Below are 14,196 nucleotides of genomic sequence, written 5' to 3'. Positions count from 1 at the left end.
TGCAAAAAATGATGTAAGTGAATGCAAAGACCGTTACTTAGGAATGATAAATGGAAATATTTGTACAAGTCAAGTGCTTTTACTTGGGAGTGCAGTTTTGGCGATAGGTGTATTGTTCGGTTCTAAAACAATAGTAAATACCCTTATGTGGAAGAAAAAAAAATGAAACCTGAATAACACTAATGTGAGTGTTTTAAAAAATAAATCCTACATTTCTTGCTTGATCCAGTTAGAAATAATAATCAATAGAATGCAGGATTTACCACATCGAAAAATACTGTGGTTAGAATTGGTTTCCTGATGGGGAAATTCTTGCAACATGCAAACAACATTCCAGAAGCAAAGACCAGGCAGGCCTCGTGACCTCTGGGTTCCACAACAACAGTGGTGGTAGCGGACAGACAAACCATTCAGACAGTTATTACTGTCCTGTTCTGTCTTTTTGTACAGCATACTGACACTACAGTGGCAAAAAAGTATTTAGTCAGCCCCAATTGTTTCCAGTTTCTCCACGTTAAAAAGAATGAGAGGGCCTGCTATTTTCATCATTTAGGTACCAACTTTCAATATATGACACGACAAAATGAGAAAAAAAAAAAATCCAGAAGAAATCACAGTAGGATTTTTTATGAATTTATTGCAAAATTATGGTGGAAAATAATATTTGGTCGCAAGTAACAAAAGTTTATCTCAATACTTTGTTATATACCCTTTGTGGCAATGATGGAGGTCAACTTTTCTGTAATCTTCACAGTTTCACACACTGTTGCTGGTATTGTTGCCCATTCTCCCCCATCGCGATTCTCCTCGAGAGGCAGTGATGTTTTGGGGCTGTTGCTGGGCAACACGGACTTTCAACTCCCTCCAAAGATTTTCTATGGGGTTGAGATTTGGAGACTGGCAGGCCACTCCAGGACCTTGAAATGCTTCTTATGAAGCCACTCCTTCGTTGCCCGGCGGTGTGTTTGGGATCATTGTGTCATGCTGAAAACCCAGCCACGTTTCATCTTCAATGCCCTTGCTGATGGAAGGAGGTTTTCCACTCAAAATCTCACGATACATGCCCTCATTCATTCTTTCCTTTACACGGATCAGTCGTCCTGGTCCCTTTGCAGAAAAAACAGCCCCAAAGCATGATGTTTCCACCCCCATGCTTCACAGTAGTATGGTGTTCTTTGGATGCAACTCAGCATTCTTTGTCCTCCAAACACGACGAGTTGAGTTTTACCAAAAAGTTATATTTTAGTTTCATCTGCCCATATGACATTCTCCCATATCACTTCTGGATCATCCAAATGCTCTCTAGCAAAACTTCAGACGGGCCTGACATGTACTGGCTTAAGCAGAGGGACACGTCTGGCACTGCAGGATTTGAGTCCCTGGCGGCGTAGTGTGTTACTGATGGTAGGCTTTGTTACTTTGGTCCGCTCTCTGCAGGTCATTCACTAGGTCCCCCCGTGTGGTTCTGGGATTTTGCTCACCGTTCTTGGATCATTTTGACCCCACGGGTGAGATCTTGCGTGAGCCGCAGATCGAGGGAGATTATCAGTGGTCTTGTATGTCTTCCATTTCCTAATAATTGCTCCCACAGTTGATTTCTTCAAACCAAGCTGCTTACCTATTGCAGATTCAGTCTTCCCAGCCTGGTGCAGGTCTACAATTTTGTCTGTGTTGTCCTTTGACAGCTCTTTGGTCTTAGCCATAGTGAGTTTGGAGTGTGACTGTTTGAGGTTTGGACAGGTGTCTTTTATACTGATAACAAGTTCAAACAGTGCCATTAATACAGGTAACGAGTGGAGGACAGAGGAGCCTCTTAAAGAAGAAGTTACAGGTCTGTGAGAGCCAGAAATCTTGCTTGTTTGTAGGTGACCAAATACTTATTTCCACCATAATTTGCAAATAAATTCATAAAAAATCTACAATGTGATTTTCTGGATTTTTTTTCTCATTTTGTCTGTCATAGTTGAAGTGTACCTATGATGAAAATTACAGGCTTCTCTCACTTTTTTAAGTTGGGAAACTTGCACAATTGGTGGCTGACTAAATACTTTTTGCCCCACTGTAACTGTCCTTAGTCAAATATAGAATTCACCTGAGTAAGTAACTACAGACTACATTCATATTGTTAAAACCGTATTTGTCTTTCCCCTAAAATGACCAAATCTATGAATGTTAAACTCGTGGCTCCCAATATATAGATTTGATGTATTGTTTTGATTTCATTGTCTGAAATGATGAATGCAGTAAAGAGCCTCTCCCCCACCTGGGCTGACCTGGTGTGGCTACAGCAGCAGTAATAACCAGTAGTGACTCTCTCCTCTCTCTCCCTGATTAATGCACTTAGATATGATTGAACCCTGCTYTTTGTCTGTCTCCWCTCAGACTCATGCCTGAAAGACTATCTCATTACAGCCCCAGTTAACTGTAGTAATACACACTGTGGCAAGCGCACATCTTGCAGTGTCATTAAAGCCACTGTTCATTACGGCTTTGCCCTTGAATTCACATATACCAGGGAACTGGAAGTGTTTAAKGGCTGCAGCCATAGCAACGGAAATTCTGTCTCTTTCACTTTTCCTGGAAAAATAACCTTCACTTTACCATACTGCACATGAGCATTTTGTTTGGGTTTCATGGTTAGTTTCTGCTATAGACAAATCAAACCTCCTGAATATCATGCTTTCTTTCTTTCTTTCTTTCTTTCTTTCTTTGCATCCAACTTAATCCTCCCACTAAGACCATAGTTTGTAAGCTTGTTTTTCTAATCAGAGATAGGTGCAGATTCTCAGGGTTCCAAGCCTGGCATCTATCTGCTCTGTCGCCATAACATTGTGTTTGTAATTAGTTTAATTCTACAGTTATTAAGCACTCTCACAAATACTGGAAGGAATTTAAGCCCAGAGTGGATTCTCACAGAGCTTGCCATTAAAGCTGTCTGAATAGGTCTGGTGCCATGGTTCTTACGTGGGATGATTCCACATGTTGCAGTTTGTTTTAGCTCCACATTGCTATGCACCAGTGTCAAAATGAGGATATATACTCACTCACAGATTTAACTGTACAAATATTTTGAGAGCAATATGCTAGTCCCTTCAAATACCTCTGAATGTGAGACTGAACCAATTTATTCAACAAATGAGACTATCTAGAAGTCTCATTTGTTGAAGGGAAAACAAATGTATAATTTTGTGTCCTGCACATATAGACAGTGCTTCTCAGAGGTAACCTGAGGTAAGTTGTTATACTGTATATGCCTACTACTAGATTTTGAAAGCAGTCTATTACATTTTTGGGGGCATATTATGTCAAGTATATCAGTCTTGTGAGTTACTGACCTTTGTCTGGCTCTTGTGGATAGTTTAATGAGACCTCTGCAACACAGATTAGACAGCATATTATTCAATGTCGTCGACATTCAGAGGAATCGGAAAATGGACCTTTTACTGTCACAATTACAAAAGCCTTTTAATGTATCTGTCTATCAGAATGAACAAAGCTAGTCAGACAGACGTCTCACTGTGGGTGCTGGAAAGAAAACGAGCCAGAATGAGACGATATTAAACATTCTCAGTCCTTCACATTGAGCAAATGCTTGGTACATATGGTTTGAGCTAGTTATAGTCCATGACAGATCTATGCAACATAAAGCCCTCTATTTAGAAATTCCAACAATATTTAGTTCAAATTATGTATATTTGAACATGTGGTTTCACAATTGTTTTTAAATACAGTAATTCAACACGGAAAATGACCTTGGCTGTGCCCCTGCGCTATGTTCCAGGACAATTCCTTTATTGTTCTGTTTGACTGTGTGCAGTATAGTGTATTTTATAAAGGAGGTTGCTTATTCGGGTGTAATCAGAGTGCCGTGGCGAGACTCTAAACCATCTGAAAGTTGACTGTCCAGTATCAAGTCAAGTCTCACTTGGCTTTCCTGATAAGACTGCCACCTGCTGGCTGGCTGCCACTCGTAGCGCTGTTCAGTTGACCAATAATCTGAGCAGAAGGGCTGTGATAATGTACTACTACACCAGAAGATTTACCCATTTAAAACAATAGTGAAAGAAAAGGATTCATAAGAATGTATCTGTCAGAAAGATGTTAACTCACTGCTTTGGAGAGAATCTCTTTACGGATTATTCGTTACATAAACCTTTGACATGAAGTTCCGTTGAGATTGATGTTATGCTGGACAGTTTTTTCAACATGTTGGCTAATTAATGTTGAAAAGGTTGGCAGCTGGACAAATTGTCAAAGGGCTGTTTTGTATGWTGTGGCAGTTAGTATGATGACTTATGATGAATCTATTTCCTTAGGAAAACACAGTGTGATGCTGCCCCTGTGGAATGTGGTGCAGTGCAGCTGATTACTGCTGGACTTGGTGCAACCACACTTACATYAACAGTGATACATATTGAGATATCTAATGTCACCATTAGGGAACAGAAAACCTAGAGACCTGACCAACCAGAGGACAGCCTCTCATAAACATGGAATGTGTCGCAATAGTGTTGCACCTWAATATCAATATGTTGTAATGTCTATAATTAAAATCTAAATCTAATGGAAATCTCGTTATCTCAGCCTACACAGCCGTTTAGTCTCTACTTGTCCCCTCTCTGAGCTGGATTTAAAATGACCTGGGGACCAGCATTGCCTATAATGCTTTGGTCTTTGTAGGGTTCTGAGGGACAAGGATGGACAGCACTTTGTTTTGTCTGACCTCTCTGTGTTTGTTCTCTTTCCAAGGTCTTGGGAGACGCCAAGCCGTGTGTCTGAGTGACCAGCCGCACATCACTCATTGTCATCTCCTTGGAGCCCCCAGCACCCCAGGCACCCCCTCTCAGTGCCAACGCCAGACTGGAACCCAACTGTCAGCTCTTGGGGTGGAGAGGATCCCAAGTCCTAACAGGACTCAAGAAACTAAGGTATATATCCAGCTCTGTTAAAGAAAATATAACATAAGTTATGTAAGTCAATGTGGTAATGGGTTTCTGCCCGATCAGATTAATAAAGACAATATTAACAACCCTACCACAGGGCCCTCCACCCAGCTCCATTCACCCATCACACTCGCTCATCTGTCCTCACCAGCCAAATCTGTTTGTTGATGCAGAAATTCTATATAGAGTTTCTATTTCAGTTTGATAAAACATTGATATGAACGAATGAGGTAGGTGTATGAAATGACCAGCCACTGTCTGTCAACGGGTGGCGTACCTCGTCAGACTCAGTCAACCCACCCAGACCTGACCCCCTCTACAAAGCCCAGTCCCCTGCTATTAAAATAATTTACAGAAACAACATAAGACGTGCTCTTGAGGGATTGGGTGGTCTTTCAGTCCTCTCCTGGTGAGGGAGCCTCTCAGCTGAGTCTCTGGACTGGCTGCACAGGTAATCCGAGTGACTCCTAATTAAATGTTACAGCGTGGCGAGTCAGAGTTTCAGTCACACTGYGGAGCTGGGCTGGTGTCGGACTGGTATTTGAACATGGTCTGTCAGAGCCCAGGGTATCTCTCAGCCTCTATTTTCTTACTTCCTATRCTCAAACCAATATTGCCCCSAAACMGAGCTGATTTTCTAGGTTGTCTTGATCACAYCCCAGAGTATGACTTGAAAAGACATTGGCAAAAATKATTAAGCTGATGGCAGAATAAATGTATTGACATMATTGACATTCAATACTTCCAGACAGAACATACTTTGATAGACCTACTGYCAGGTTTGTGCAATAGAACCCCTGACAGAGGTTACATAATTCAGCCCTTTAAAATATAGCTAGCTAAGAATGTACAGGATTATGCAAGATATGAGATTCAGACAGACAGTTATACAAACATKTATAGAYTGTTAAAGATAATTTTGTTGTTTTAGAGAGGGTCTCAAATTGAGTTAAAATGTTACGTCTCCTTWAAACAACATATCATGCAATCATATATTTTCCTGCAATAGGAAGAWWWWWWTATTTATTTCTATGACTACAGATTTGCTTGCAGACAGAAAGCTCTTTCTCCTTAGCCTTCATATGGGCGTTTTACCATGGGTTTTGTTTTTCTTTAATAACGCAACAGCTTGAATCACGGAGTYGGCAKGGATCGACCATCCTGGTTCCTGAGACAAGTTAAAGATCTTAAGCTGGGTGTCTCTGCTCTACACCCAATGGGCTTAAACATATATCACACTGGCAGTGGGCTGTTTGCTTTCAACCCCCTTTTCCCCTCCCTGATCCGACCACTGATCCCCTCTCTGTCTGTATCTCATAGAGGATTCCCTCTATTCAGGGGTACAAGTGAGGCTTCACAGTCAAACAGCCATGCTGACAGAGAATTTCTTTGATCCCCAAAGCTTACTATCTGACCGAGCTTCTGGATTTACTCCACCTGGTGAAAGATGTATACTTAACTTAAACTAACACATTTTAAGTCACGTGTAAATGTGTTAATTTAGACTGTCCTCCAAACACCACGAGGGGATGAGGTGAAAGATCATATGTGGCGGTCCTGTAAAACATGTATGGTGAACAGTCTGGTGAACTGTTCTGCTGATCTCTGTGTCTCTTTTGATCACTGGACCTTGATGACAATCTGTCCTTACATCTTGAATCACCATGTCGCAAAACAGCAGTTCATCTATCAGTCTAGATTTGCCTTTACCAAAATAACACTTTGTGCTAGTTTTGTGAACTAGTTTTTCTGCATTGCATTAAAATATGAGCTGGTAAATGTTAAATGTTTATATAATTTGGTAATGTATATAGTTCTGAAACATCACCTCTTACAGAGAGCATATTACATTAAATACAAACATGATATTTGTGGAGGAAGGGTGGAAATTTCTCCTTGGGGAGCAGTCTAATCAGACTGACTCCAGCCATTTCAAAAGGTCTGCTCGTTTTTCAGACTAGAAATCYAACCTTAAAATTGCTTTAGAGTCTGACCCACAAGTCTCAGTTACAGTACATTAATCTGAAATCAATGATCATTTTCCTGTTGGAATTGTTCTCACTAATTCACCGCCATTGTAGAGGATTCAATCCTGGTCATGATACACCCATCTTAAATGTGTTACATCACATTGGACCCATTAAAGTTATGGTCATCCATACACTGGTTTAAGTTAATTATTGTCATTGAAAATAGACTTCACCGTGAAACAGAGGAAGGTGATAAAAATAGAAATTAGATTCAATTCATATTACGGACTTTAAAATGATTGTATGATTGTACAATAAAACGACATATTTCAGTGGCCATTATTCATGTAGCTATTGATTCAGTTCTGTCTGGAGACAGAGGTGCTGTCTCTGCCTGTGGTTCAGCAGGGGAGACTGGAGTGCTTTTGAGGGCTTCTTCCTCTATACCATGGAGAATAGCCCCATACAATCTGCTCTCCCTGGTGCGCACAGCGACACCGCCCTCCATGATAAATGCCCAAACCATGTCCAGTCTGTCTCTCAGCTCTCTACTACTTAGCCTATTCAACACCACGGGGCAATTTATAAGAGGGGGGCGGGGATAGAGGTGTGCCTTGACGTTTGCATACTGTATAGCACTCTTGGCAGTAGCAACAAAACAGCCATTCCTCTGGCGACCACTGCCAGTCATTAAGCATAATTTGTCTGGTATCCCTGCGCTGAAAATGCACAAAGGGGGAAAGTAAGACCGCATGAGACATTCTTCTAAGCTGTGATGTGGAGAGATGGGGGCCCCATGCGGGGTGCAGGGAGCAGACAGCGACAGGGAGGCTCGCTGTGATCTCCCCCAGGACGGCTGGGGGACAGCAACCCGAGAGGGACTCCCTTGATGGTTAAAACAACAGCCCCTGCAGCCAACCAGGCTCCATCTCCCCTGCTGGATTTACACTCGTTTCTCAACCCCCCAGTCCCTCCCTCTCTTCTCCCCTTCTGCTTCCCCCACCAGTCCCCCTTGTGTCAGTCTTTCAGAAGCAACCTCCCCCTCCTCTCTGGGCTCTCCTGCTGCTCCCGTAAACAACTACTGTGACAGAGCGGTGAGCTGAGCTGACAGATCCACACTCCAGCAGCCAGCCAGCCCTCAGGAATGACTCTGGCATTATAGGTTTTGATTAAACCGCAGTAGGAACTTGTCATAAATTGCCCTGTCTGGTGTCATTTTTTATGATGATGGGCTGAGTGAGAGAGGTCCTGCCTCCATAGAACTCACCCTATGAAATCTGCCCTCTCTGTGTCTGTTTGTTACCGCTTTACATGACCACTATAGATCAACACCAATTCAAAGGCAAACGGTGTGAGAAAGAGAGGTGTGAAGAGCCAATAGTACCAATAAAGCCATTTAGGAGTGATTATAGATTTCCTACAGTACAAACCAGAGGTGTAAGGCTTTCTCAGTTGGATTTCAAAGGCAATGAAGTGTAAGTCTTAGCTTTTATCGTTAAAGGGTGCTTGTTTAAATCTCAGCCTCAGTTCTTTAGCCCTTTTCTGCAGTAACTTGCTACCCGCCGGTGTCTGTTACTACAGATTTGTGTCTGGTCCTCCTCATGCCTCACCATGCTTAGGATCATTTACCTCTCAGATGATTCCATTTTAATATCAATCAGTGTTCAATGTTTTGAAATTGAAGATTGAGTTGGGGTTAAGGCTGTTGCTCTCTTTGCCTGTGTGACGTATTGAAACCACGTGGAGGCCTTCGGAGCGTCTGCCTGCCGTTGCGGATCACAGGGAGCATGACGCTAGGCTAGCGCTGGAGCCGTGGAGGTGAGGTGAGCTGGGACGCGCCTGGGTGGCAGTGCAGCGCGCGGGGCCTTCCTGGCTGGCGCCTGTAATTTTACCTTCCCATTCATCAGCCAGAGATATTAATAATAACAGCACATCTGGATTCACTTTACTGTCTCACTTTAACTTCTTCTGTAGCAGTCGCTGCTACCACTGCTGCCCAAGCCCCCAGTATACTCCCCCTCCTCTGCTGTCTGTCTCCCTCTCACTGCCTTCCTCTCCTTTTTCACTTCTCTGTTCTTGAGTCTGGCCTCGTCAAGAGCAGGGTCTCCTTTCTCAACCTCACTACTGGAAAACCAGCCAAGGACCGCCTTAGAAGACTCTTGCTATCAAAACAAACGTCATTCCATTGATACATTTTTCAGTCCTAACAAAACAGTGGTAAAGTCCTTATTCTTAGCTTAAGAGAGATCATTATAATAGTTGTATTTCAGTACTAATGTTAACGCTTCATATGGTGACAAGAATATTGACCTCTTTCATTTTTACATGAGACCAGGTGTTTAGAAATATAAAGTACAGACATTGAACTGGCTTTAAATCCACTGCCAACTTTCAATTAGCACCAACCCTCTGTACACAACTGGACATGCCACCCCTGGGCGGAGGCTGTGTAAATCACTGAGCTGGCCATCCATAGGTGGAGGCAGGGGCCTGCTGCTGGCGGGCCAGGCTGGCTCAACGCCCGCTGTCCAACCCTCCTGGCTGCGGCAGGTGAAAGAGGTCTGCTGTGTGCAGAGCTGACAGCCCCTCGCAATGCATAGAAACACTTGCTTCATTACCAAACGCCCCCCAGTGAAAGAGGGAGAGGTAGAGAAAGAGAGTTGCTGTACTAAACATGACTTTGAGAAGAGGAGAGAAAAAACTGTGTGCATCACTCATCTGCTCATGAGTCAACCAACASTGATGATGTCACAGGAAGCCGTGCAAGCCTCACACAAACTATACTGTATTACCGATTTWCGTTTAAACGACCTTATTTATTTGCACAAAGAAAATCAAGAGCTGATTATTTTTCCCATGTTGTGGACTGAAAAGTACCTCCCACAGAGAGAGAACAACCTTATTTCACAAACAAAACACTTAAATACTTATTTAGTACAGAAATAGACATTGAACAATTACAGCTCATATTTTCTTACTACCTAGCGCCTCTCATGATATATTCAAAATGGAAATATGAAGCCTAGTATGGATCTTTTCAATTATACTCAGACATGTTTCAGCTTTGATGATCAACAGATTATCTGCTATAGCTATAAAGGACTTGTATCTATTTTTATTTAACTAGGCAAGTCAGTTAAGAACAAATTCTTATTTACAATGACGGTTCAGGAACAGTGGGTTAACTGCCTTGTTCAGGGGCAGAACCACAGATGTTTACCTTGTCAGCTCAGGGGTTTGATCTAGCAACCTTTTGGTTACTAGCCCAACGCTCTTACCACTAGGCTACCTGCCACCCCTGCAAGCTATCAGGGAGTGAATACATCCATGAAATGAATCCTAGCACTGCTGCAAAAGCACCACTATAAAGCAAAGAGAGGGATTCATTAATGTAAGGACAGGTCATCTTGATTTATGATGTGTGAATTTGGAGCTGAGAGTCTGAGAGACCAAGGGGGTGGGTGGCAAACACAGCACCCTGTGTTATAGGTTGAGACACCGGGATCCCCCTCGGCTGGCTCCCCATCCTGTCTCCAACTCCCCCAGCCTGTTAGTTCATAGAGRAGGCTSCGKCCCAGCCACTGCAGCTTTGTCCTGATGAACCGTGTAAATCCACCTTGATTACTASATGGGATCACCACGCCTGCTTTGGCGGTGCTGAAAAGCCGTCTGACGTGTGCTAAATCTCTTGGTAGCCGCAGTGGATGCCCACCGTCTCTCTGTGCTGTTGTTCACGCTCCATTTCTGTGACATGGTRGATTGATGAACTGCTGAATCATCAATCAAAAGCCAAAGTATTTATTTTTCATATACTAAAGGGGCTGCTATCTGAGAGCTGACCACTGCCTTTGGGCTGCATCACAGCCCAGTGCACTTGCTGTGTAACTGGCTTGTTAGAACCATCAGTCCTCCTCCGTCTCAGCTGAGGACACTGCTACCCTGGATGAYATATGAGTTCATGCTCACCTCCTGAGCTCAATGGAACCTTAAGCCCTCCACCATCCACGACGCTCTGATGTAATATGTTAGTTGACATGTGAGGTACTGAGCTTGCTTTGGATTATAAGTAGGCCTACAATACTGTATTATCATTTTCCCAGGCCCATATCTTGGTCAAGGTTGCCAAATCTGAGCATTAGTTTGTTTATTTTTACATAATTACACAATTGCCTTTCATAATTTCTTAACGATTTCATTTTACAGGCCCAAACTAATTGTGTAAAAGTACTCTATTTGTTTTTAAACCCAAATAGACATAATGTTAAGTAATTTGTTTGAATAGCTAGCGAGGGCGGTTCGGAAATTGAAATAGCCCAGTGTTTATATTCTGGTTAATTACTCTGTTTGGATAAAATGCTATTGTCGATGAAAACTTTATGGGATGAAAAGAAATGAACACACACAACAGAGTGATGCCTCGACTCCACAACCTGTGGGAAAACAAGGCTAGAGCCTGTTAAAGGGGAAGTTCACCCATCTGGCCTTATTTTCACTCTTTCTGTGCTTGTAGTTGATATTTTGTTTCTTTACAGTGAAAATTGGTTGTCACATTTTGCTGATCATCACTTTGGCAATTGATTTATAATGCAAGATGCAAAATGTCTAAAGCATATTAGAAAACACTCTAAAACACTCCAACCAACTCATATTACATCAGAATCCATTCGGAATGGATGTCTCTGCACTAAAAACATCCATTTGCCATAAATCCATTGAAATGATGCTGTTTAACAACAACAACAAAAATATTCAAATATAGTATGGGACACACTGGAAAAATAAGCAAGAATTGAATTGAGATAGATTCAGAATGATTGTGATTAATAGAGTTTGTGTGATGTTTTAGAGCGTTTTCTGACATGCTTTAGACACCATTTTTATGTGACAATGCAAGTGATGACTCGGGCAAAAAATGTTGTTCGACAATTATCTCTGTAATAAACAAATTATTTATTTATTTTTAACGGTTCTGTGCCTTAAAAGTACAGTATTCCATGCAATGGGTAATGATAACCGACTAACATATCCGGGTGTTTATGAGTAATAGATTCACAGAAATAGGATTGACATCTGTATACTACATAAAACCTGTATTGTGAGATTCTGATCTAGACATATGATTAGTGTTGTAAAACATCTAACGCTTGCTCAGCAGTAGAGTGCCTGTTTGACGGTGAAAGAACACCATCTACGATAAGGCCTACACATGTGTTGAGAAAATCTACCTTGCTCTAGTGAAACCTAGCAATTCTGTGAGCATATAAGCACATAGGTAATGAGATATGTATTGTGGGCTCTGGATCGCAGAGGAACATGCGAAAAAAGTGCTAAACAAACTACCAAATGCACCCCACCAGTGCCAGAGTAAACAAAACAATAGCACCCCATTCTGGTCGTTGTTTACCATGGCAATTGTGGCCTCAAGATTAGTCCTGAGTGTAAAAGATGTGCCGCGAGAATAAACCGTTTGAAAGTGCTGGGTCAGAAGCGCGCCACTGTGAAATGGACTGTTCTGAGACAATTTCATTTATTGAAACCCACACACTGTTTCCATCAGTATGAACAACATCTGGCACCCCCACCATCCCTCCAGAGTAGACTACACAATTCACCCCACCCAGTTGAAGGGAAGTGTCAAGAGATATGTATGTCTGCGGTTTGAGGCCTCTGACTTCAGACACTTCTGTGTTGAGATACTGAATTTTTGGCTATTCAACAAACACAGTAACAGTCATCAGTAAAAAACCAACACTGATTCTATACTATCAGAATGCACATTTTGATTATCAGTCCTACATAATAATCAGTTTACTCTGCTGAAACAACAAGAAAATGCTAAACTTTCTCACTTACAGAGAAATAACATCGTTTTTCTGTCTATGACTTTCAGTTAATCTTTTTCAACAGTCAACTGACGTAAAAGTGTACTAATAATGCAGTAACTGGAAAACCTATGTCCATTATTCATAACCAAATCCTCAATAACTTGATACAGCTTGAATGCAAGTTTACATACCGTTAGGTTGCGAGTACATTAAAACGTTTTCAACCACTCAACAATTTCTTGTTAACAAATATAGTTTTGCAAGTCGTTAGGACATTCTATTTGTGCATGACACAAGTATTTTTCCAACAATTGTTTACAGACAGATTATTTCACTTATAATTCACTATATCACAATTCCAGTGGGTCAGAAGTTACATACACTAAGTTACTGTGCTTTTAAACAGCTTGGAAAATTCCAGAAATGATTCATGGCTTTAGAAGCTTCTGATAGGCTAATTTATATCATTTGAGTCAATGAGTGTACCTTTGGAAGTATTTCAAGCCCTACCTTCAAACTCGTGCCTCTTGAGCTTGACATCATGGGAAAATCAAAAGAATCAGCCAAAACCTCAGAAAAAAATGTGTAGACCTCCACAAGTCTGGTTCATCCTTGGGAGCAATTTCCAAACGCCTGAAGGTACCACGTTCATCTCTACAAACAATAGTACAAGTATAACACCACGGGACACAGCAGCCGTCATACCGCGTTCAGGAAGGAGGCGCGTTCTGTCTCCTAGAGATGAATCGTACTTTGGTGCGAAAAGTGCAAATCAATCCCAGAAAACAGCAAAGACCTTATGAAGATGCTGGAGAAACAGTACAAAAGTATCTCTATCCACAGTAAATGAGTCCATAATCAATAACCTAAAGGCCGCTCAGCAAGGAGAAGCCACTGCTCCAAAGACCACCATAAAAACAGACACGGTTTACAACTGCACATGGGACAAAGATCTACCTTTTGGAAGAATGTCCTCTGGTCTGATGAAACAAAAATAGAACTGTTTGGCATGATGACCAGTTATGTTTGAGGAAAAAGGGGAGGCTTGCAAGCCGAAGAATACCATCCCAACGGGAAGCACTGGGGTGGCAGCATACGGTTGTGGGGTGCTTTGCTGCAGGAGGGACTGGCACTTCACAAATAGATGGCATCATGAGGATGAAAAATTATGTGGATATATGAAGCAACATCTCCAAGAAATCAGTCAGGAAGTTAAAGCTTGGTCACAAATGGCTCTTCCAATGGACAATGACCCAATCATACTTCCAAAGTTGTGGCAAAATGGCTTAAGGACAACAAAGTCAAGGTATTGGGAGTTGCCATCAAAAGCCCTACCTCACATCTCTAATAGAAACATTTGGGCAGAACTGAAAAGCGATGTCGCAAGCAAGGAGGCTATAATCCTGATTCAGTTACACCAGCTAGCTTGTCAGGAAGAATGGGCCAAAATTCAACCCA

The sequence above is a fragment of the Salvelinus sp. IW2-2015 genome, unplaced genomic scaffold (assembly GCF_002910315.2).
Source record: "Salvelinus sp. IW2-2015 unplaced genomic scaffold, ASM291031v2 Un_scaffold2440, whole genome shotgun sequence".
Taxonomy (NCBI): domain Eukaryota; kingdom Metazoa; phylum Chordata; class Actinopteri; order Salmoniformes; family Salmonidae; genus Salvelinus; species Salvelinus sp. IW2-2015.
This window is presented reverse-complemented; position numbering follows the sequence as displayed.